Genomic DNA, 19269 nt, shown 5'->3' on the forward strand with positions numbered 1-19269 from the left:
ACAATTGCTGCTAGTTGAGCTGCACAATAATAAAATTTTATATTTGGCAAAGCCAAACCTGCTTTATTTTTAGCCAGATAAAGTGTTTTAAGTTTAATTCTAGGTCTTTTGTGTTGCCATATAAATTGAGAAATTAATTTGTTCAACATATTAAAAGTGGAAATTGGAAATCTTATGGGTAACGACTGGAATAAAAATAGGAAACGTGGGAGCAGGTTCATCCTTATGGTCTCAACTCTTCCAAACAGAGATAAAGGAAGAACTTCCCAACGAACTAGATCATTCCTTATTTGATTAAATAGCTTATTATAGTTCGCCTCAAAGTCTTGTAGTTTCAGGTGTGATAATAATCCCCAAGTACCTAAATCCTTGTTTAGACCAGTGAAATGACACCATCTCGTTTAGTTGTTTAGGCCATGTTCCTGATATGGTAACGTCAGTACTTTAACGCAACCATGTCCCCATGTTCACTCCTCTCTGGTATTTGAAATAATCGAAGGTTGTTTCTCCTCAGCCTGTTTTGTAAATCATCACAAACAGCTGTGAGTTGTTTTTCATGTTGAAACAGGTGCCGTATCACACGGTGCTGCTCTGCCCCCACATCTTCCACATCGCTCACTCCAGCTCACCGATCCTCTGCTGGTGGTCACTGAGCTGCTCCTTAATATCTCTCAGTCTTTTCCAAGCGTTCAAGGGTCCCTAACTGTTTTCTTCACAAAGTTTTCTCATTTCTTGTATCAAAGACATTTCACCCTCACGTGCTACCTGCTCCTCGCGACTAGTAGCATCTAAGCTAGCGCTGTTCGTGCTCTGTGTTTTATTGTCAGTTTCTTTCAAATGTCCTGGTTTTCCTTGTCTTCTCATTTTCGATGTGGTAGTCATCTTGTTCACTGGCTATTTTTTATCCTGAAAGCTTTATGTATCTACAGTTGTCACTGTTTTCTACCTTTTTTCTGACGGAGCCTCATCTCTAACCTGTTGTTCTGACCATGATGTCACCGCATCTTTGTCATATCTTTATGTTAAATATGGAGCCCCTTATATCACATGCAGGAAAAAAATAGTAGGCTAAATAATTCGCAAGACAAAATAGTTAATCATGCACACAATTTAGAAATTGATTGAAAGAAATAGTTACAGTCCCTGTGAACCGGAGGTTTTCTCCAGTGTTGTGACGTATTTCCAAGTGAAACGGAACATTGAATAGAGGGCAGGGTTTTCCTTTAGGCTCCTCCTCTCCATCGCTCACTCATAGAGACAGAGCGCATTTAGGCCACGCCCACCGGGGGGGGGGCAATCCAACAGTCTCCATTGACTTTGTATTGTGTGAGGCTGCTTCCTTGTCATTTCTGACATATAACAAAAACAGAACAATGCCTAAAAGCTGCTATGTGACATGGTGTACAGCTAACAAGCTAAAAAACCCATAACTAAGTTTTTATAAGCTACCGAACCATAAAAGCCAGCCTTTAAGGAGACAAAAGTTGGTACAACCAATAAAACGTGAAGCATCAGCAGGAAGAATGGGTAAATCATAGTTATGATTTTGCAAATAGCGGGAACAAATTAGTAAATAATGCCCACGATTCATCAAAAAATGGGGAACAAACCAGTAAATTGTGCTCACAATTCAGCAAATCGGGGGAATTAATTAGTTAATTGTCTGCACGATTGACTTTATTTCCTTGCATATCATGTGCAGGGCTCTGTAGTTACCAGACTTTATTAACCTTTTGTTTTGAAGCTTTGATGCAGCCATCATCTACTGATGGTGCAAACACGAATTAAACTGCTCTGGTCATGTGATCATTTGCACTAACCATGAGAAACTGCACATATGTCATTGAGACCCTTAACTTTTTCCATATTTGCAGTAAATGCACAAAAACACCAGTTTTAGCTTCATAAATGAAATCTTTCTTTGCAGTCACTGTTGTGATCGGTGGGATTAAATGGGTTACCCATGCGTCACTGACACTGTGCGTAACACCGTCATCACTGCACTTACTCTGGTCTTCTCTTTCTTAGGAACACTGAAGAGAAGAAAAGTCAAGAATTCCACCTGGATGATTTACTCATTTAAGTGAATAATAACAGGATAAATCTCAGAATGTGGAAGAGAGAGGCTGGTTTGTGCTTCATTCGCTTGACTTCATGGCTGCTTCACTGCTGTGTTTTCATGAATCTGGTCAATGGATACTCAGTAAAGAACTGTACCATCAGAGGGTCTTTGAAATATGCACAAAACATAAATGTGTTCTGTAATAAGAGGAACCTGCATTTTATACCAAGGAATATACCGGACAAAGTCACATATCTGGACGTTTCTGACAATGTCATACAGAAGATACACCAGGAGTATTTCTCTCATCTGTCTAATCTTAAAAGTTTTATTGCACTACACAACAGGATCCGGGAGGTGGAGGACGGAGCGTTCAGCAGTTTGGTGGCTTTGCAGGAGTTGAATCTGGCCTTCAACAAACTGACAGACATCTCTGGAGGAATGTTTCAGGATCTGAGAAATCTCACTGTGTTGCATCTAAATGACAACTTGATCGCAAATATCAACATCTCTGCATTTTCACCCCTGATCAGTTTAAGAAAAGTAAATCTGTCCAGAAATCATCTGAAGCAAATAAGCAAAGTTCAGCCGCTCTTTTCATGCCCTCAATTACAGGAAGTGCACATTGGGAGCAATAACTTCAGCTCTTTTCAGACCTCGGAGGTGTCCAACATATCTTTGAGACTGAAAGTCCTGGATTTATTTCAGAATCCTTTGGAAGTGTTCAGTGTCACTGCAGATATTTTCCCTCACCTGGATAATTTGGTCTTGGCTTTTATTGCTGAGAACATGACATGGGATGTGCAGGACAGAAGCTATCTTCAAAGCGTGGACATCTGAATCTAAGTGGAATACAGCTGCCCGTGGAGAAGATCACAGATCTCCTGCAGACCTTCAGCTCTTCTCTGGCCAGCCTGAGGCTTCACTCTCTGGGGGATGTAAAGGTGAAAGCTTTGAGGAACGTCTGTCTGATTTCTTCTCTGAGATTTCTGGGCTTGCAGGGGAACAACATTACATCCATATCCAAAGACGAGATGCAGTTCTGCACACAGTTAACCGAGCTGGACCTGTCCAACAACAGACTGAACAGCGTTCCTGCTGTCATCAGCAGCCTGCCGGGTCTTCAGTTTTATGGACCTCACCTTCAACCATATAAAGAGCATAAGTCGTGTTGATTTTGCCAACTTAACCCAATTACAGACCCTTCAGATGTACAGTAATTATATATCTTTTATTGAGGACTTTTCTTTTAAAGATCTGAAAAGCTTAAAAACTCTACTGATTGGATCTAACAGATTCATTCACAATGGATATTTTAAAAAAGATCTTCAAAAACTTACGATTTTGGATCTAGCGAATAACAAGCTGGACTCGGTCCGTAGGGGAGATTTTGAGTCCTTAAAATCCCTGAAGAATTTGTCTCATCCAGACAATCAAATCTCATTTATTGAAGCGGGGTCCTTCGATGGATTGACAAATTTAATTTTCCTGAATTTGCAATCAAACAAGCTCTCTCGGGGTTCAATAAAAGACTCCCAAACCTGAAAACCCTTCTGTTGAACAATAACTATATCTCATATGACAACCAGAAGCCTCTTGATCATCCACCCTTTCAAAATCTGAGAAAGCTAAAGACTGAACATTTTTAGCCAAGGTCATAAAGGAATGCGTAATCTGCCTTCAAACCTTTTCAAGGGACTGAGGTCTTTGGAAGAACTTCAAGCAGAGAATCTCAATATAAACTCTTTAGATCCAGACACATTCACTTACACTCCTTATCTGTGGGAGCTGGATCTCAGCAGGAATGAACTCCTTTCACTCACTACGAGAATATTTCTGCCCCTCCAGGTCCTCAAGACACTCCACCTGTCCAAAGTTGGCTTGCAATCTTTGGACTTTCTCATTAACGCAAATCTCAGTAAACTGCATCTGTTGCATGTAAGCACGAACGCCTTATCCGTCATTAACAAGACCTTGATCCGGTCTCTGCCAACTCTGATTTACCTTGATCTGCGAGGAAATTATCTTTCGTGTGACTGTACCAACGCCTGGTTCGTCAACTGGACCGTCAGCAGCAATGACACCGAAGTCGAGAGTGCTTATGAACTCACGTGCAATTACCCAGACAAACTCAAAGGACACAAACTCCTGGATCTGGATGTGGATTCATGTAACGTAGATGTGGGGCTCTTCTGCTTCATTTCCACAGCCACACTAGTGTCAATGACCCTTCTCGGCTCTTTTCTCTTTCACTTCCTCAGATGGCAGGTTGTTTATGCCTACTACCTTCTCCTTGCTTTTCTCCACGATAACAAACAGCAGAGAAAGCCCAATGGTCTGCAGTATGATGCTTTTATTTCCTATAATGTTCATGATGAATTGTGGGTAATGAGGAAACTGTTGCCTCAGCTGGAAGGCGAGCAGGGCTGGAAGTTGTGTCTGCACCACAGGGACTTTGAACCAGGCAAACCTATCATGGATAATATTGTTAACAGCATTTATAATAGTTGCAAAACCATCTGTGTGATTAGCCATCACTACCTGGAGAGTGAGTGGTGTTCCCGAGAGATCCGGGTTGCTAGTTTCTGTCTCTTTAATGAGAAAAAAGACGTTCTCATCCTGGTGTTCCTGGAGCATATTCCGAGTCATCAGCTGTCTCCGTACTACAGGATGAAGAGACTAATCCAGAAGAAGAGCTATCTCAGCTGGCCTGAACCTGGAGAGGACACCAGGGTCTTCTGGCAGAAGCTCAGTCGCTCTGGAAAACAAAGACTCCTCAGAAATGGAGCATCCATTGGCTGGGATTTAGGGATCATCTAACTGAACCTAACTGAAGAAAATATTCTGCGACTTTATTTTTATGTATAGGCTTTTCCCACCTTCCTAGACTACGATTGATTATAATGATTTCCTCTTTTACACATTTATTTCTCTTTAAATCAGGGATAACTGAGTTTATATCATTTTTCATTAACACGCAGAGATGTTAATGAATCACTCAGAGATGCATATATAAACTAAACACAGATTTAGCCTTTCTTATTACCATTTCTAAGACAAGACACTCCATGAAACTATGACATACACTGATGTTATGAGATACATGTGATTAATGTTTTATATTTCACCATATTATAGTGAAAGTGACATAAAGGGATGGTAACCCATACAAGTTAGTGCACACACATTAGGATCAGAGAGTAGTGAACACACACACACACACACACACACACACACACACACACACACACTTGAGTTCTGTGTCTTGCTCAAGAGCACCTCAGTCATTTCCTGCTGGTATTGAGAATCAAACCCACAACCTTCAGGTTACCATTCTAACCTCACCAACCATTAGGCCACAACTGCCCGAAGGATCCATTACACTAATTAATCACATAAAGTGAGTCTGAATTAAGTTAATAACATGATACTGTCCTGGCCCATAGCCTCTACTGTAACCGTGATGTATTGATCTCTTTTTTTTAAATGTTTGATTTTAAAACTCTAAAACCATATTTTTATGTGTAAACATAATGTGCGAATATTCCCAAACTCTCTGACAGTGTGATCTCTCTGTGGGTTATGTGATTGTTGTCATTTATAAAAAATATATATAAAAACATGTCTGTAATTAAAGTTGAAATGAGTGATACACACATCTTTTGAATGGAAATAAATGACAAGTACTTTGGGTGTCTTGTTCATTATGTTTATTTTCATATAGCAACATAGGAGCATCTCAAACAAGCCTATTGAAACAGAATATGAAGCAGGTACGTGGTTGTGTGCAAAAACGAAACTTCGGACTAGGGTTGCCAGGTTTTCACAACAAAACCAGCCCAATGGCGTTTTAGGGAGGTCTCCCGGTAAATCGCACTCAGGAGTTAAAATCCCGTTTATAGCGGGGTTCCCCTGGTAAAATTCCAGGGGCTAAATATCATGTTTTTTGGGTTCGTTTCAACCCGCGGCAACAGTGATAAGCAGCCCAATTCCGCGGGAAAACCGGGGACTTGGCAACACTGCTTCTGACATCACAGATCACGTGGTCATGTCTAAACGAATCAAGCTCCGGTTCAGGGGGTATTGCACAAAAGCAAGATAAGGGATTAAGCTGGGATTTTCCAGTTATCCTGGCTGAATTTAGCCCTGACTCGGTTGCATGAAGGGAGGCTAAATTAATCTACATTAAGTTACTATGGAGATTTACACTTTGCAGCTAGCCTGCTCCGGAGCAGGCTAACAACCAGGCTAAGCTGAGCTCCTCTAACACTGACCAATAGGAACGCAATGATATTACAACTGACTCTCTCACATACAATTATTTGACTTTATTAACATATATATATATATATATATATATATATATATAGTGTGTGTGTGTGTGTGTGTATTATGTGTATATTATTATGCGTGTATATATATATATATATATATATATATATATATATATATATATATATATATAATACACACATTTACTAAATTGTGCTAAATAAAAACATATATTGGTGTTAAGTTTTTACATTAAGACATTTTTATTATTTTAATATTTTATTAAAAGGTAAGTATGATGAGAAACAAAACATTTAAAGAGAAGTAATTTCTTAAAAATTAAGTGTTATATAGCCCACTGAATCATTCTCAGACTTAATGCTGACAACAATGGAAGCACTTGGGAGAGAACTGTCAGGAGACTTATTTCTTAGCACAGAAGAATACAAGAGGATTACCAAATCATTGTTTTAAGTGTGAAAATATAGCAAAAGTAACACAGAAATTCAAAATCAATAAACCTTTGACAAGGCCCCTGAAACAATCAGGCCTTCATTTGTAAGCTTTCATTAAGTGATGAGTGATTTTTTTGCTAGACAAAGAGCAGGAGAAATACCAAGTGAGTGTTTCAGAGCAGCAAAAGCTATGAGAAGAGTGACAGAGTAAGATGCAGCCTGCTGAAGTGGCATGCATGGTTGTTGTCCACACTGAAACTACCCACTGTAGTCAAAGCACAATAAAGTCAGCTAGCCTTTTCCAAGGCCCATATTTAATCTATACTCTGGTCTCATATATATATATGGAATTCAGGTTGATTAGGACACTTTTTGCTATTGAAAAGACTGGGAAAAAGTGTCCTAATCAACCTAGGTTTTCCTTTCTTACTGGCTAAATGTTTTGTGCCCAATATTTAATTAGATTGTTATAAAATATATGAATACATTTCTCTCTGGTTTTGTTTGACAGTAGTACTCTTTATGGTTAAAAATTAAAATTAATATGCACAGACTAAATTTTAATTGGTAAGATGAATCTAAACTCAGTAATTGTCCCAAAGTATATTGATTTACCCCATTACAATAGTCCATTTACAGTTACTATCATAAAAATACATTTACTTGTAGGTTTGAAAGTGTACATAAGGCACATTTAATGTCCAACATCAAATATTTTAGCGAAATGTATATTTTAGAATTACTGCGCTTCTATTGCGTCCCGTCTGTTTAGCGCGCATGCGCGCAACAGCGCTCGTTCAATGTGAAGTTTAGCCTCAAAATGGAAATATTTGCATTACTTTCTAACATTTACAGATGGAGAATAAACTTGTGAAAAGTAAGTTATGCACTAAGGAAAACATCATGTCTCAAATGCATAAAATAGCACAAAATGTATGCCGTTTCCTATGGTGGATCGATTTGATCCATGATCGACCTCTAGGGCTGCTTAAGAAAAGCGTGCACGCGACATTATCTTGACTAGGTGAACCTGGATCGAATTAGCGGGACTGCGTGAACTTCAATTACCTTTTATGAAACCGTTTTAGCCCAAACTCATTTGTTAGGTTAATTCAAGTCAGGTTTTGGAGTTTAATCCTCGCTTTTCTTAGCATCTTTTATGAAACAGCCCTCAGGTCTTCACTGAGAGATGTTTGTTTCTGTTTCGTTTTGATTGGAGCTTGAATTAGTGTCGGTGCTGAACGAACATCAGTGAGTTTGACGGTAAGTTCAGTTATCAGCTTAATTTAATATCGTGTCATGTTGTTATATGATGCTGTTCTGTGTGTTTATATGATCGTGACACACTCTTGTTCACTGACAACAACAAACACTGACGCTCGTGAATGGATGACGCCGGAAATGAAGGAACATAATACGGGATCTGCTTCTTCACTTTTCTAATCTTTATCCAGATTATATCAAAACCGTAAAGATATTTTCTGAAGCTATATTTAGGTGATGTAACTTGACCTCTGAAGAGACGATAAATAATGTTGTGTGGGCGATAAAAAGATAACGATAATCCTAAAAATACTGATTACTGTAAATGTGAGTCCTTCAGCAATAACAGCACTGATCCTATGAACTGTTATTAGTAGCAGCAATAGTGTTTTTCTTTAGCTGTTGAAGTTATAAAACTGTGTAAAAACTGGAGAAGATGTTTAGAAATGTGAGAGATGATCCATGCAGGATCCACACACATAAAGAACATGGATTTTCTATCTGATGCAAGAGGTTCAATTTCATTCATGTATGTAGGATTAAACCAGCATTGAACATTGCAAACAAAGCTATTACAAAACATTCAGAAACATCGTGCCAAAAAACCTCCTTGAAATCATCACAAAACATTGATATCTTTCTCAAAGTAACATCACGACAGGTCCTTTCACATCAGGTGTTTTCAGCATCAGATTGTGTGCTTGTGTGGATTGGTGGATGATCAGGATTGACATCCTTTCTCCTCTGATAATAACTAAAAAATGAAAATCTGATAGTTATGACACTGGAACAGAATATGATTTCATCCATTAATGTTATTAATAGTCCATCAGTAGTAGGTTATAACACTTAATCAAAGTTTAAAAGGTAAACCAACACTCCCAAACTCGTACAGACTCAAGTGCCCCAAATATGAAGCAGATATTAGCTAATATAATTCATAATCAAGTTTAATGTAATATTATATTAACTAAAATAGTCCATCAGTTCACCTTAAAGGCCCCGGTACTTCAAACGAAATCGAAGAACGAACTGATGTGACGTCATTTCGAACAAAATCAGGCCAAAACGAAGTTCGTTTTGTGTTCTTTTTGGAAGTTCGAAACGGCTTGCCAAAGCAAACTTTCAGGAAAAGTTTGTTCCAGCACCAAAAACACCTTCGTACTACCATTGGTCAGTGACGATAACGTAACAGGACGTGTGCGCTGAGGCTCCGCCTTCACTCGTGTGGAACACGTCTCTGACGCATTTGATCTGTAGTTGTTGAGGTAAGAGCTCCGCGGGTGAAAACATGAACACACTGGACAGCCGCTTTATAGAACAAAATGAAGTTGTGCTTGTAAAAATGAGGCACTGACACTGTTTTTCATGTTTGATACTGTAAAGCTGCTTGATTTTAAGCAATCCATTGAATAAATGAAGACGTGACGTGACGTGAGTGCTAATTTGCAGAGCCCGTGCTAACATACCCATGCTGTTACGATCAGACGCTTTTCTTATGCTTTCTATAATAAATGCTTGCTATTTTGTTGTGTTTATTTTTGTTGAGAGAAGAAAGTGCACAGCACATATTTACATATTCATCTAACCGTCGCTCTCAGCAGTGTAGGCGGCGTCAGATGTTCGTTTACAGTATATCGCTGGTCACGCATTTCCAACTTCGTTTTACCCCTAAACGAAGAACAAAAAAGAAGTTTGTTTGAAGTATACCGGAGCCTTTACACTGAATGACATTTTGACACTTTAGAGCTCAATTACTCCCTTAATTTATTAGTTTGCAACACAAATAGTTCTGGCTCTAAAGAAGGGTAAGAGTTAAGTGATTTAATATTATATTTACACATATTTATCTTTTTATGTTAAATTAATGGCCTTCGGACAACACATTTTTTTCATCTTTGACCCTTTAATGTTGATCAAACCACAAAAGACAAAGAGAAAATCACTCCTGATCTTCACTGAATAACGCTTTTGTAGCTTTAATGCGGATGAACCTTTATTCATTTTGTACCGTGAAGATTATATGCAGTATTTTACATTTGATTGTTCAATTTCTACTGTTAGACCTTACTGAAAAACACACTGATTATTTCATTTGTTTCTTTGTTCTGTTGAGTTCATTTATTTGTGCTATTGCTTGTAGTTTAATTATTTGTTCTTTTTATTAATGACTGTTTACTTGTCTTTAATAATCTGTGACATTTATATTAGTAGTTTTAGGTCTCAAATGGAATCGAGAATTGTTAAATTTCACTGATATCTAAAATAACAACCTTATTTATTACAATATAAGTATTATGTCCCATGTGTGTTGTATTTTGTTGTTTTTTCTCTCTTGAGTTATTCTTGGGTTATTCTGTTATACGTTTGACGGTGTTGCAGTGAGCGTTTTGTCTTTGGCCCTCACTCGTCTTCTGTGCCTTTAGACATGAAAAAGTCCAGTTATCGAGATGTTGAGCTGTTTATTGTGTGGTTTGAGACAGCAGATCTGTGAGTTTGTTTGTTGATCAGTGTAAGCTTAGATGACGCTGTCTGCAGACTCTTTTGTGTTCCCGCTGTCAGTGACTTCAGGACCAACCACTTGATTTAGTTTGACCTATATTAAAATGTGAATATTTCTTCTTGTACGAACCAACCTGTCATGAGCCAGGTTTGAGTGTTTGTGTTTTTGTTTTTTTTTCCCTTCTCTGCTCTTCTTTCATTTGTGTCAGCTGGTCCTTGTTGCCGCTCGCGTCCGCGTTTGTTCACCAGCTGCAGCGTGCTACAATTCCACGCCTGGCAGACTGTTTCTGTTTGTTTTTTGGGACTGAATCATAAGGTGCGTCCCAATTCGCGTACTTGTGCACTATTCCATGACGTTTTTAAGTATAAATAGTGCAAGTAGTGCGTTCACACAGAAAATTCCAAAAAGAAAAAGTGCACTTTAAATACCCGGATGATGCACTAAATTAACGGAAAAAACGAAGTGTGGAATATTGGACACTTCGTGCACTCAACTGTCGCAGCTTTAATTACGTAGTGGAGGGGAAGGGAGGATCGGACTCCGTTGTTAAATGACAAAATAACCTTATACAATTCACGCACTACATGGATGAGTGCATAGTGCACAAGTACATAGTGTATAAGTGCATAGTGTATAGGGCGTCATTTGGGATGCAGCCAGTGACTGTAAAAAAAGATGGACGACGCGTCGCCGCTTCCTTCCATTGTATTGAACTGAAGCCAAAACTAGGGTGGCCCAGTAGTGCACAACACAACGAAATTAAAAAAGCAAACATAAGTTCACAACACAACGAAATCGAGCCACAATGTGACGGAATAAAGCCACAACAAAACGAAATAAAGCCACAACACAACGGAAATGCTCCCAACCACTAGGGGGCTCTCAGAGCTCGGTAAAGTTAGTTTTCCTTGCCAATGTTCTATAGAGTCGGCAGTAATATCAATACCACAATTAGTTTTAACAAACATTGTATATCGACATGAAATATTAATTAAAAATCATCTAAGTTTAAAATAGCTTCATATTTATACCTGTGAATGATTTGACGCGCTACCACGGCGCATGAAGGGAACGTCTGCCAATTCCACCAACTGGTTAAAACTTATAATTTGTATTCATTAAAATTACTTATAACATTTAAAAACAGACATATTCAAATTCCAAAGCTTGTCAGTCTTACCAACAGGAACTAACAAGCTTTGGAATTTGAACATGTCTGTTTTTAAATGTTAAACAAAGTCACTGTAATGAATACAAATTATACGTTTTAACCACTTGGTGGAATTGGTGGATGTTCCCTTTATCATGCGCTGTATCGCGTCAAATCATTCACAAGTATATGTATGAAGCTATTGTGCACGTAGTTGATTTTTAATTAATATTTCATGTCGATATACAATGTTTACATACTTAAAACTAATCATGGTGTTGATATCTTTGTAAGACTGTCGACTTTATAGAACAGTGGCAAGGAATAGTATTACCAAGCTCTGAGAGCCCCCTAGTGGTCGGGAGCATTTCCGTTGTGTTGTGGCTCGATTTCGTTGTGTTGTGGCTTGTTTCCATTGTGTTGTGCCTTTATTTCGTTGTGTTGTGAACTTATGTTTGCTTTTTTAATTTTGTTGTGTTGTGCACTACTGGGCCACCGTACAAAACGGATGCCGATGGGCGCTGACACGTTACGCAAAACGTCAAAAAAAAGAAAGAAAAAAGTTTGGAACCTGGGCATGCGCACAGAAAGACTCGTCAGTGGAGCCCGGAGGCGGAGTCGCGGTATCAAACTTCCGCCCAGACGACTGCATCATCATTGATGTATTTTAAATAGGCTATATAAATTATACACAATTTAAAATTCTACCTATAAAATAATAGGCTATTCTGTTTCTAGAGCAATAATATATACCCATAAAAATAATTAGTAACTGCCAGATAACGATCACCTGCTTTTTGAAACAGCAAATTCAGTAGATGAACTCAATATAATATGCCTCTAGAAACACTTCATTCAAAACTTTACATTAATTTAACAAAAAACTCTAAAATGTCAGAAACGGTCCTGCCATTTTAAATAAAATGTTTAAACTAACGTTACAGGAGATCGACAAAACACCAAAGCATCATCTCTTGGCCTAGCTGGATCTGGCCATAGCGCTTCATCCACATCTCAGGCGATGTCCTTTCACGCAAGACAGTGAGGGAAGAATCTTCTTGAAAGGTGAATTGCTTGAATGAGGCACATCCTGACACAGGGCTGGAGATTGTAAACCTTCCATGCCAAAAAAAACAAACAAACAAACAAAAAACTCCTCAATGTAGACGTATGGTGGGATGTATTGGAGTGAAAATTGTGGAGTGCTCTATAATTAATTAGAGTAGGCTATCATTAGTTTTATCCTGCTAATTATTTTATACCCATAAAAATAATTAGTAACTGCCAGATAACGATCACCTGCAGTTGGTTTATAGGGGTGGTATTTTTTCCCGACATGGTTAACATTAGGTGTGTTATCTTAACTAATAACGTTTATTAATTAGCTTATGAAGCCCACATTTAACGTTACCGAGAAAAGCTCAGATATCCGTCAGATCCTGTAGGTCAGTTAGTACAGTTTACTGCTGAACAGCTCATTTTGTCGGTGTGAAATAACACAGAAATCGAGAATTAATAGTTATTTATGTGAATTATAAACCAAACCAAATACAAAACTTTCAAAAACACTATGTGATTATTTTATTGAGTGATATTCAGTGGGTTCAGTCAGTGAAATTACTAGATTTTCTATCCGATGCCTTCCTGTCACCTTCTCATCTGATTCTCTTAGTGTTTTTACATGTAGAAAAGGTGAAAATTGTATCACAGTGTCCAGTTTTTCTCTGAGCTGCTGTTGCAGTTCTCGATGCAGCATAAATTACCTACAATGGCGACATTTTTCACAATCACGACAGAAAATCAAAATACTGCCCCTGACGTCACTAGCAGATATAAACAAACCCAGACTAGAGCTGAACACGGCGTGACGGCAGCTTCACATCCTCTATATCTACCTCCTCGATGGCAGTCAAGTCTTTCAATTCAGTGGAAAATCATTCCTCTTCATAACACAAGGATCACGTCCAACACATGTTGTGATTTTCTGTTTATACCTTTCTAAACCAGCACAGAAAGGGCTTTTCTCCATCTCTTCCATTCTAATTTTCACTGCTTGCCCTCCACATTAATTTCGCATGTCACCAGAACCACGCGATTGCAAACAACCTACTGTGTGAAAACAACATGAATTGTGTTAATGATCACAACAGACGGATGAGGTGCGAATTGAGTTTAGAGTGTTGAAAATGTGACTACAGATCGGACAAAAGGATGTTAGCAACTGTAAAAACTGAACAAACTTGAAACAAACTACTTCCAAACAGATTTCAGAATAAAAACAGCTACACAGAGTGGCTTTTTAAACCAGTATCATTGAGTAAATAAAATACAATGTACATGTCATATAGTTGATGTGCTGTTTGAGTATGGTGCCAATTTTATTGTGTCCGCCAATCATTTTACATATTCTTGAAGATTTCTTCAGGCCTTGTCTCAGACTCAACCTTATGTGGACTTGTCTTGGACCCCAACCTCTCTGAAAACTCAGTCTTGACTCGGACTGGAATGAGCTGGCCTCGACTACAACACTGTTGTTCAGTTTTAGATCCATGAAGTGTGAGACTGGAAAGGCTGAATAGCTTTATATCATCATAATAATGATTATAATGAATTCACACATAATCTGTGCTTCTGTGCATGTGCTGAAAACCTCTGAATCTCAGAGACGTTTATCTGAAGTAAAGTAACCCTGAAACATGATCCAGACACATAAAGCTTCTTTCTGGAAACCCCTCCAGCTGTAAACAGACTTTCAGCACAAACCGGTTTCATTTGTTTTCCTGAAACGGCCCTGCTTTAACTGGTTCTGATGATGAACATATTTCTGCAGTGGTTACAAAATCTCCAGTTATTAACTATCACAGCGAAACATTTATCTTCCCTCATAAATAAAGTAAACAGAAATATCAGAAGCAGGAAGAACATATTCATGGATCATTTGTACTCATTCTTTCCATTTCATTATGTTTCACTATGTTGACAATAAAAGTGGAGCGGGCGGTCGAAGAATCGGCTCATCAAAAAAAATTATGAAATGAATCTCAGACATATTCAGATGGGATTACATTTCTCAGAGGACTACTGAGTTAGCTGAGAAGCAGTCATTTTCAGAGTCACAAACAAACGGAAAAACTATTCGTAAGTGAACTTGGCTGCGCTGTGTGTTTTTGACTCCCAAAGAACCGGTTCATAAGAGTCATTTGTTAATGAAGCGGACTGAGCGTGCTGTGCGCATGCAACCATCATGCAGTTTATTGATTGACGTGTTTTCTTGCCATTTTGCATTATGCTGTCTTTTTTATGTCATCACATTGAAGTGCAACAGCTGAAAAGCAGTACTTGAAACACTGCTTACATTTATATTTAATTCTGTGATAATTCTAGGATCCGCTAGGTCTAGATCCGCCCCTGGCAAAAACAAAGCAAAAATAAAACGGCTTCATTCAACAATATCTTCTCTTCTCTGTCATTCTCATACGTTGTTTACGTCCAGAGCTTCCAGGTTCTACGTCAGAACGCCGGCTTATTATTGGCCGACTCCTGCGTTAGCATCACATGCTTGCATCATCCTGATCACATGATCAGCTTTGGCCAATACTCTACAACGTAAACATTGTAGGAGATTAACAGGGATGAGAAGAAATTGTTGAATAAAGTTATTTTTGTTTTGTTTTTGCACACAAAAAGTATTCTTGTGGCCAGGGGCGGATCTACCAGGGTGGCACGGGGTGGCATCTGCCACTCTAAGAAAAAGCTTTGCCACCCCAAAATTACCACAGAATAAAATATAAATGTAAGCAGTATTTCAAGTACTGCTTTTCAGCAGCGGCGCTTTAATGTGATGACCTAAAAAAAAGTCAGTATAACGCAAAATAATTTCAAGAGAACACGTCTTTCAATAAACTGTGCATGGTTGCACACACACGCTGCGCGCCCAGTGTAGTCCGCTTCATTAACAAATGACTCTTATGAACCGGTTCTTTGACAGTCAAAAACACAGCGCAGCCAAGTTCACTTACGATTTTTTTTCCCATATTTGTTTGCGAATCGGAAAATGACTGCTTCCCGGTTAACTCAGAAGTCCCGTGAGAAATGTAATCCCATCTGAATTATGTCTGAGATTCATTTTTTTGTAATTTTTGGCGAGCTGATTCACCAACCGCCCGCTCCACTTTCATCATGGATACATTCTTTTTGTCATCCCACGAAACAGTAACATGAAATCAATAAGAAGATCCCGATCACAGAAACTAATAGCAGGGTTAGGTAAGAATCTAAATGTATTTTAGCTTTTCTCGATTGCTAACGTGACTTATAAGTTAATCACTTATAAGTGATTGTAAACCCAGTTTCTCAAACCATTCGTCCAGTTCTCAAAACAAAGACATTTCTCAAAATGTTTAACAATGACAACATTTGGTAGCAAAACTGATGACACACCAGTCAAAATCTGAGAGAGAGCTGAATGAATAATTTACAGGGGTTTAGTCTAGTGTCAGAAGACCAATACACTGCTATAGTATACTGTAATGAAATTTGGCCAAATGTGCAGAGGATGCTGAATTTACTTTTACTGCAATTGACAGTATACTGTATTGTGTGGCATACCAAGTTCATTCTTATTTTTCTCATGCTTTTCGTCTACTGCAAGATCAATTTCATAATAGTAAAATGAAAAAAGAAAAAAGTCCTTCCAAAAGTTCATTGCTGTATTCACTGTATCTGCATCTGTAAATGTATTTTTGTATGGTGTAGTAGACATTGAGCTGAAAAATAATTCCTGAATCCCAGTAAGAGGTATTTTTGTTACAGTGTTAAATGAATTGATCTCACTAGTGTTCACTGGGCAGTGCAGTAGTCTGTGTATTTGTTAAGTTTTGTGTGTCATCTGATGCCAAAGTTTGATTTTGTCAGAAAAGAATAAGTTTTTGACTAGAACATTTTATTTTGACCTGGAAGTTTGAGGTTTGTACAAGTTGGTGTATTTTGAGATTGTGTTTAGTTGTGAGAAAATGTTGAATTGATTCATGAATTGTGCATTAGCAATCAAGAAAAACAATAACTAGCCTGAAATGTTTGAAAGACAAATTTATGCTGGCTTGTCATAAAGCCAACTTAAAGTCTTGTTTAAAAAACGTAAAAACTTTGGTCAGTTAGGCCAGAATATAGATGTTCTGGGTGATTGCTAAAGTGTTGCTAGGTGGTTTGCTAGGAGATTCTGGGTGGTTGCTAGGCTCTTGCTATGCAGTTGCTGGGGTGTTGCTAGAGTATATTGGTTGATAGGGTGTTCTGGGTGAACACACACAGACATTCCCACCTCTGTTAATAACAAAAACTCAAAAATTGTTTTGTTACTCTTTAACTTGCACTAAAACATGGGATTTAAACCATCAAAGTAGTCTGAGTAATATTAATAAAACTGCTCATCTCCTTTAGCGATACAAGCTCAGACTCATTTAGAAACTGTTGATGTTTTTCATATAGTGTCTTGACTTGGTGTCATGATGGATATTGAAATCTTGTTATTTATTTTTAAATTTTAAACAGTATATAGAGGACTACTTTCTGGTAATGCAATGTTTGTGAACACAATTGTGTATGTCAGGCCTTAAATCTCCAAAAACTAAGCATGGGCACTTGCTTTGTTGTGACCTCATGCCACCCCTTTGCCACCCTATAAATAATTTTCTAGATCCGCCCCTGCTTGTGGCTTCATAACATTAAGGTTGAACAACTGTAGTCACATTGACTATTTTAATGAAGTTTTTACTACTCTGGACCTTGAATGACAGTAATTACGTTGCTTTCTATGGGAGATAATAAGCCTCTCAGATTTCATCAAAAACATCTTAATTTGTATTCTGAAGATGAACGTCTTACGGGTTTGGAACGACATGAGGCTGAGTAATTAATTATAGAATTTAAATTTTTGGGTGAACTAACCCTTTAAGTACTACAACCCGAATTCCGGAAAAGTTGGGATGATTTTTAAATTTGAATCAAATGAAAACTAAAACACTTTCAAATCACACAAGCAAATATTTTATTTACAATAGAATATAGATAAAATAACAAATGTTTAAACTGAGAAATTTTACACTTTTATCCACTAAATGAGCTCATTTCAAATTTGACACCTTCTACAGGTCTCAAAATTGTTGGGACGGGGGCATGTTTACCATGGTGTAGCATCTCCTCTTCTTTTCAAAACCATGTTCACATATGGCTTCCTTTTTGCATGATAAAGCTTTAGTTGGCATCTGCCTGTAGCAGGCATCAAATTTGAAATGAGCTCATTTAGTGGATAAAAGTATAAAATTTCTCAGTTTAAACAGTTATCTATGTTCTATTGTGAATAAAAATAATCATACAAAAAAAACATCCCAACATTTCCAGAATTCAGGTAGTAGAATATTGCAGATTTGTTGAATTTAATCAAGGGTCTACTCATTTCTGCAACTGTTAATTTAAACAAACTTGGCAAATCTACTTATTTTACAAGATATTAACATGTGAAAATCTACCATTTATGATTCATAAATTAAATTCTGTCACTTTGCATGCAATCACTACTTTTCCTAAAATGAGCCTCAAACATTAGCAAAACAAAGCGTAAAGAGGGTCACATACTGAGAGAAGCGCTGCGCAGTACCATGTCTTTACAGTTCAACACATTGATTTGAATGGCTGTAGGTACACCATCCGCAGCACCCAAATATGACTCCAGCTGTTCAAAATCATGCTGTGCCACAGCGTCACTCACATAGTTTACCATTAAAGTACAATGATTTAGGACAATTATATGTACATTCTGACTTCACCACTGGCTGGAAGATTGTGTATTGTGCATTTTTAGGGGTTCAAGTGCATAGCACTGAAACCCTATTGTAATTGTTAAATTGTCCAAGGATCAGCATTCTCCCCTAAAAGTGATCAGGACAGACCAAACCATAAGTCACAGAGACTTGAAACTTTGAGGGATGGTAGTTCTCACACTGTCTACAATGTCAACAAGGCTCACTCGATCGGCCTGACGGGGGCGCTACAGCGGTCAAAAGTATGAAATGGCTCATAACTCCTGAGCCGTTAGGCCTAGGCTCAAGTGTTATATCATTGGAATCCTTGGCTCAAAGTTTTCGGGTATTTTTTGGATTTTTTGAAAAAACGACTTTTGCGAACTAGTCCTAGGTTTTTGACCTAAACCAGTGCAGCGAGATTCTCTGGAGTCTGATTGTTATTAGTTATCAGAAAAAAAATGAAATTCTGATTCACGGTCCCTAAGGGGCGGCAAAACGTTTGAAGTGGTGGGTGGGGCCACTTTTACTAAAATGGCTATAACTCATGAACGGAATGAGATATTTTTTACCAAACTCAGCACACCTATGTAAGAGCTCGTTCTGTGGTCGCATGAAAAAGGATGTGACAACTGGCCACTTGGGAAAAAAACATGAAAGCAGCTATGACTACTTCACCATTAGTCGAAGTGACTTGAAAATTGTTGTGCAGTGTCTTCGTCCGAGGGGCCACAACTGTCTATGAGGACATTGATGCATCTCGAAAAACA

At 38.1% G+C, this 19269-nt stretch overlaps 1 protein-coding gene and 1 pseudogene across 4 annotated transcripts in view; both read left to right on the forward strand.

The window, feature by feature from the left end:
* Positions 1–1422: 1422 nt before the first annotated feature.
* LOC125263210 lies at positions 1423–5674 on the forward strand (annotated as a pseudogene).
* A 1889-nt stretch (positions 5675–7563) lies between these two features.
* The window catches only part of LOC125263195 (NACHT, LRR and PYD domains-containing protein 12-like), a 79273-nt gene continuing 67567 nt past the window's right edge, over positions 7564–19269 (forward strand). For 2 of the 4 annotated variants that reach the window (XM_048182125.1, XM_048182156.1), the window contains exon 1: positions 7682–8052. The gene's annotated coding sequence lies outside the window, so the exon portion shown is untranslated. The other 2 variants (XM_048182135.1, XM_048182167.1) reach the window with 2 other exon arrangements.

This window comes from Megalobrama amblycephala, linkage group LG1, assembly GCF_018812025.1.
Source record: "Megalobrama amblycephala isolate DHTTF-2021 linkage group LG1, ASM1881202v1, whole genome shotgun sequence".
Taxonomy (NCBI): Eukaryota; Metazoa; Chordata; class Actinopteri; order Cypriniformes; family Xenocyprididae; genus Megalobrama; species Megalobrama amblycephala.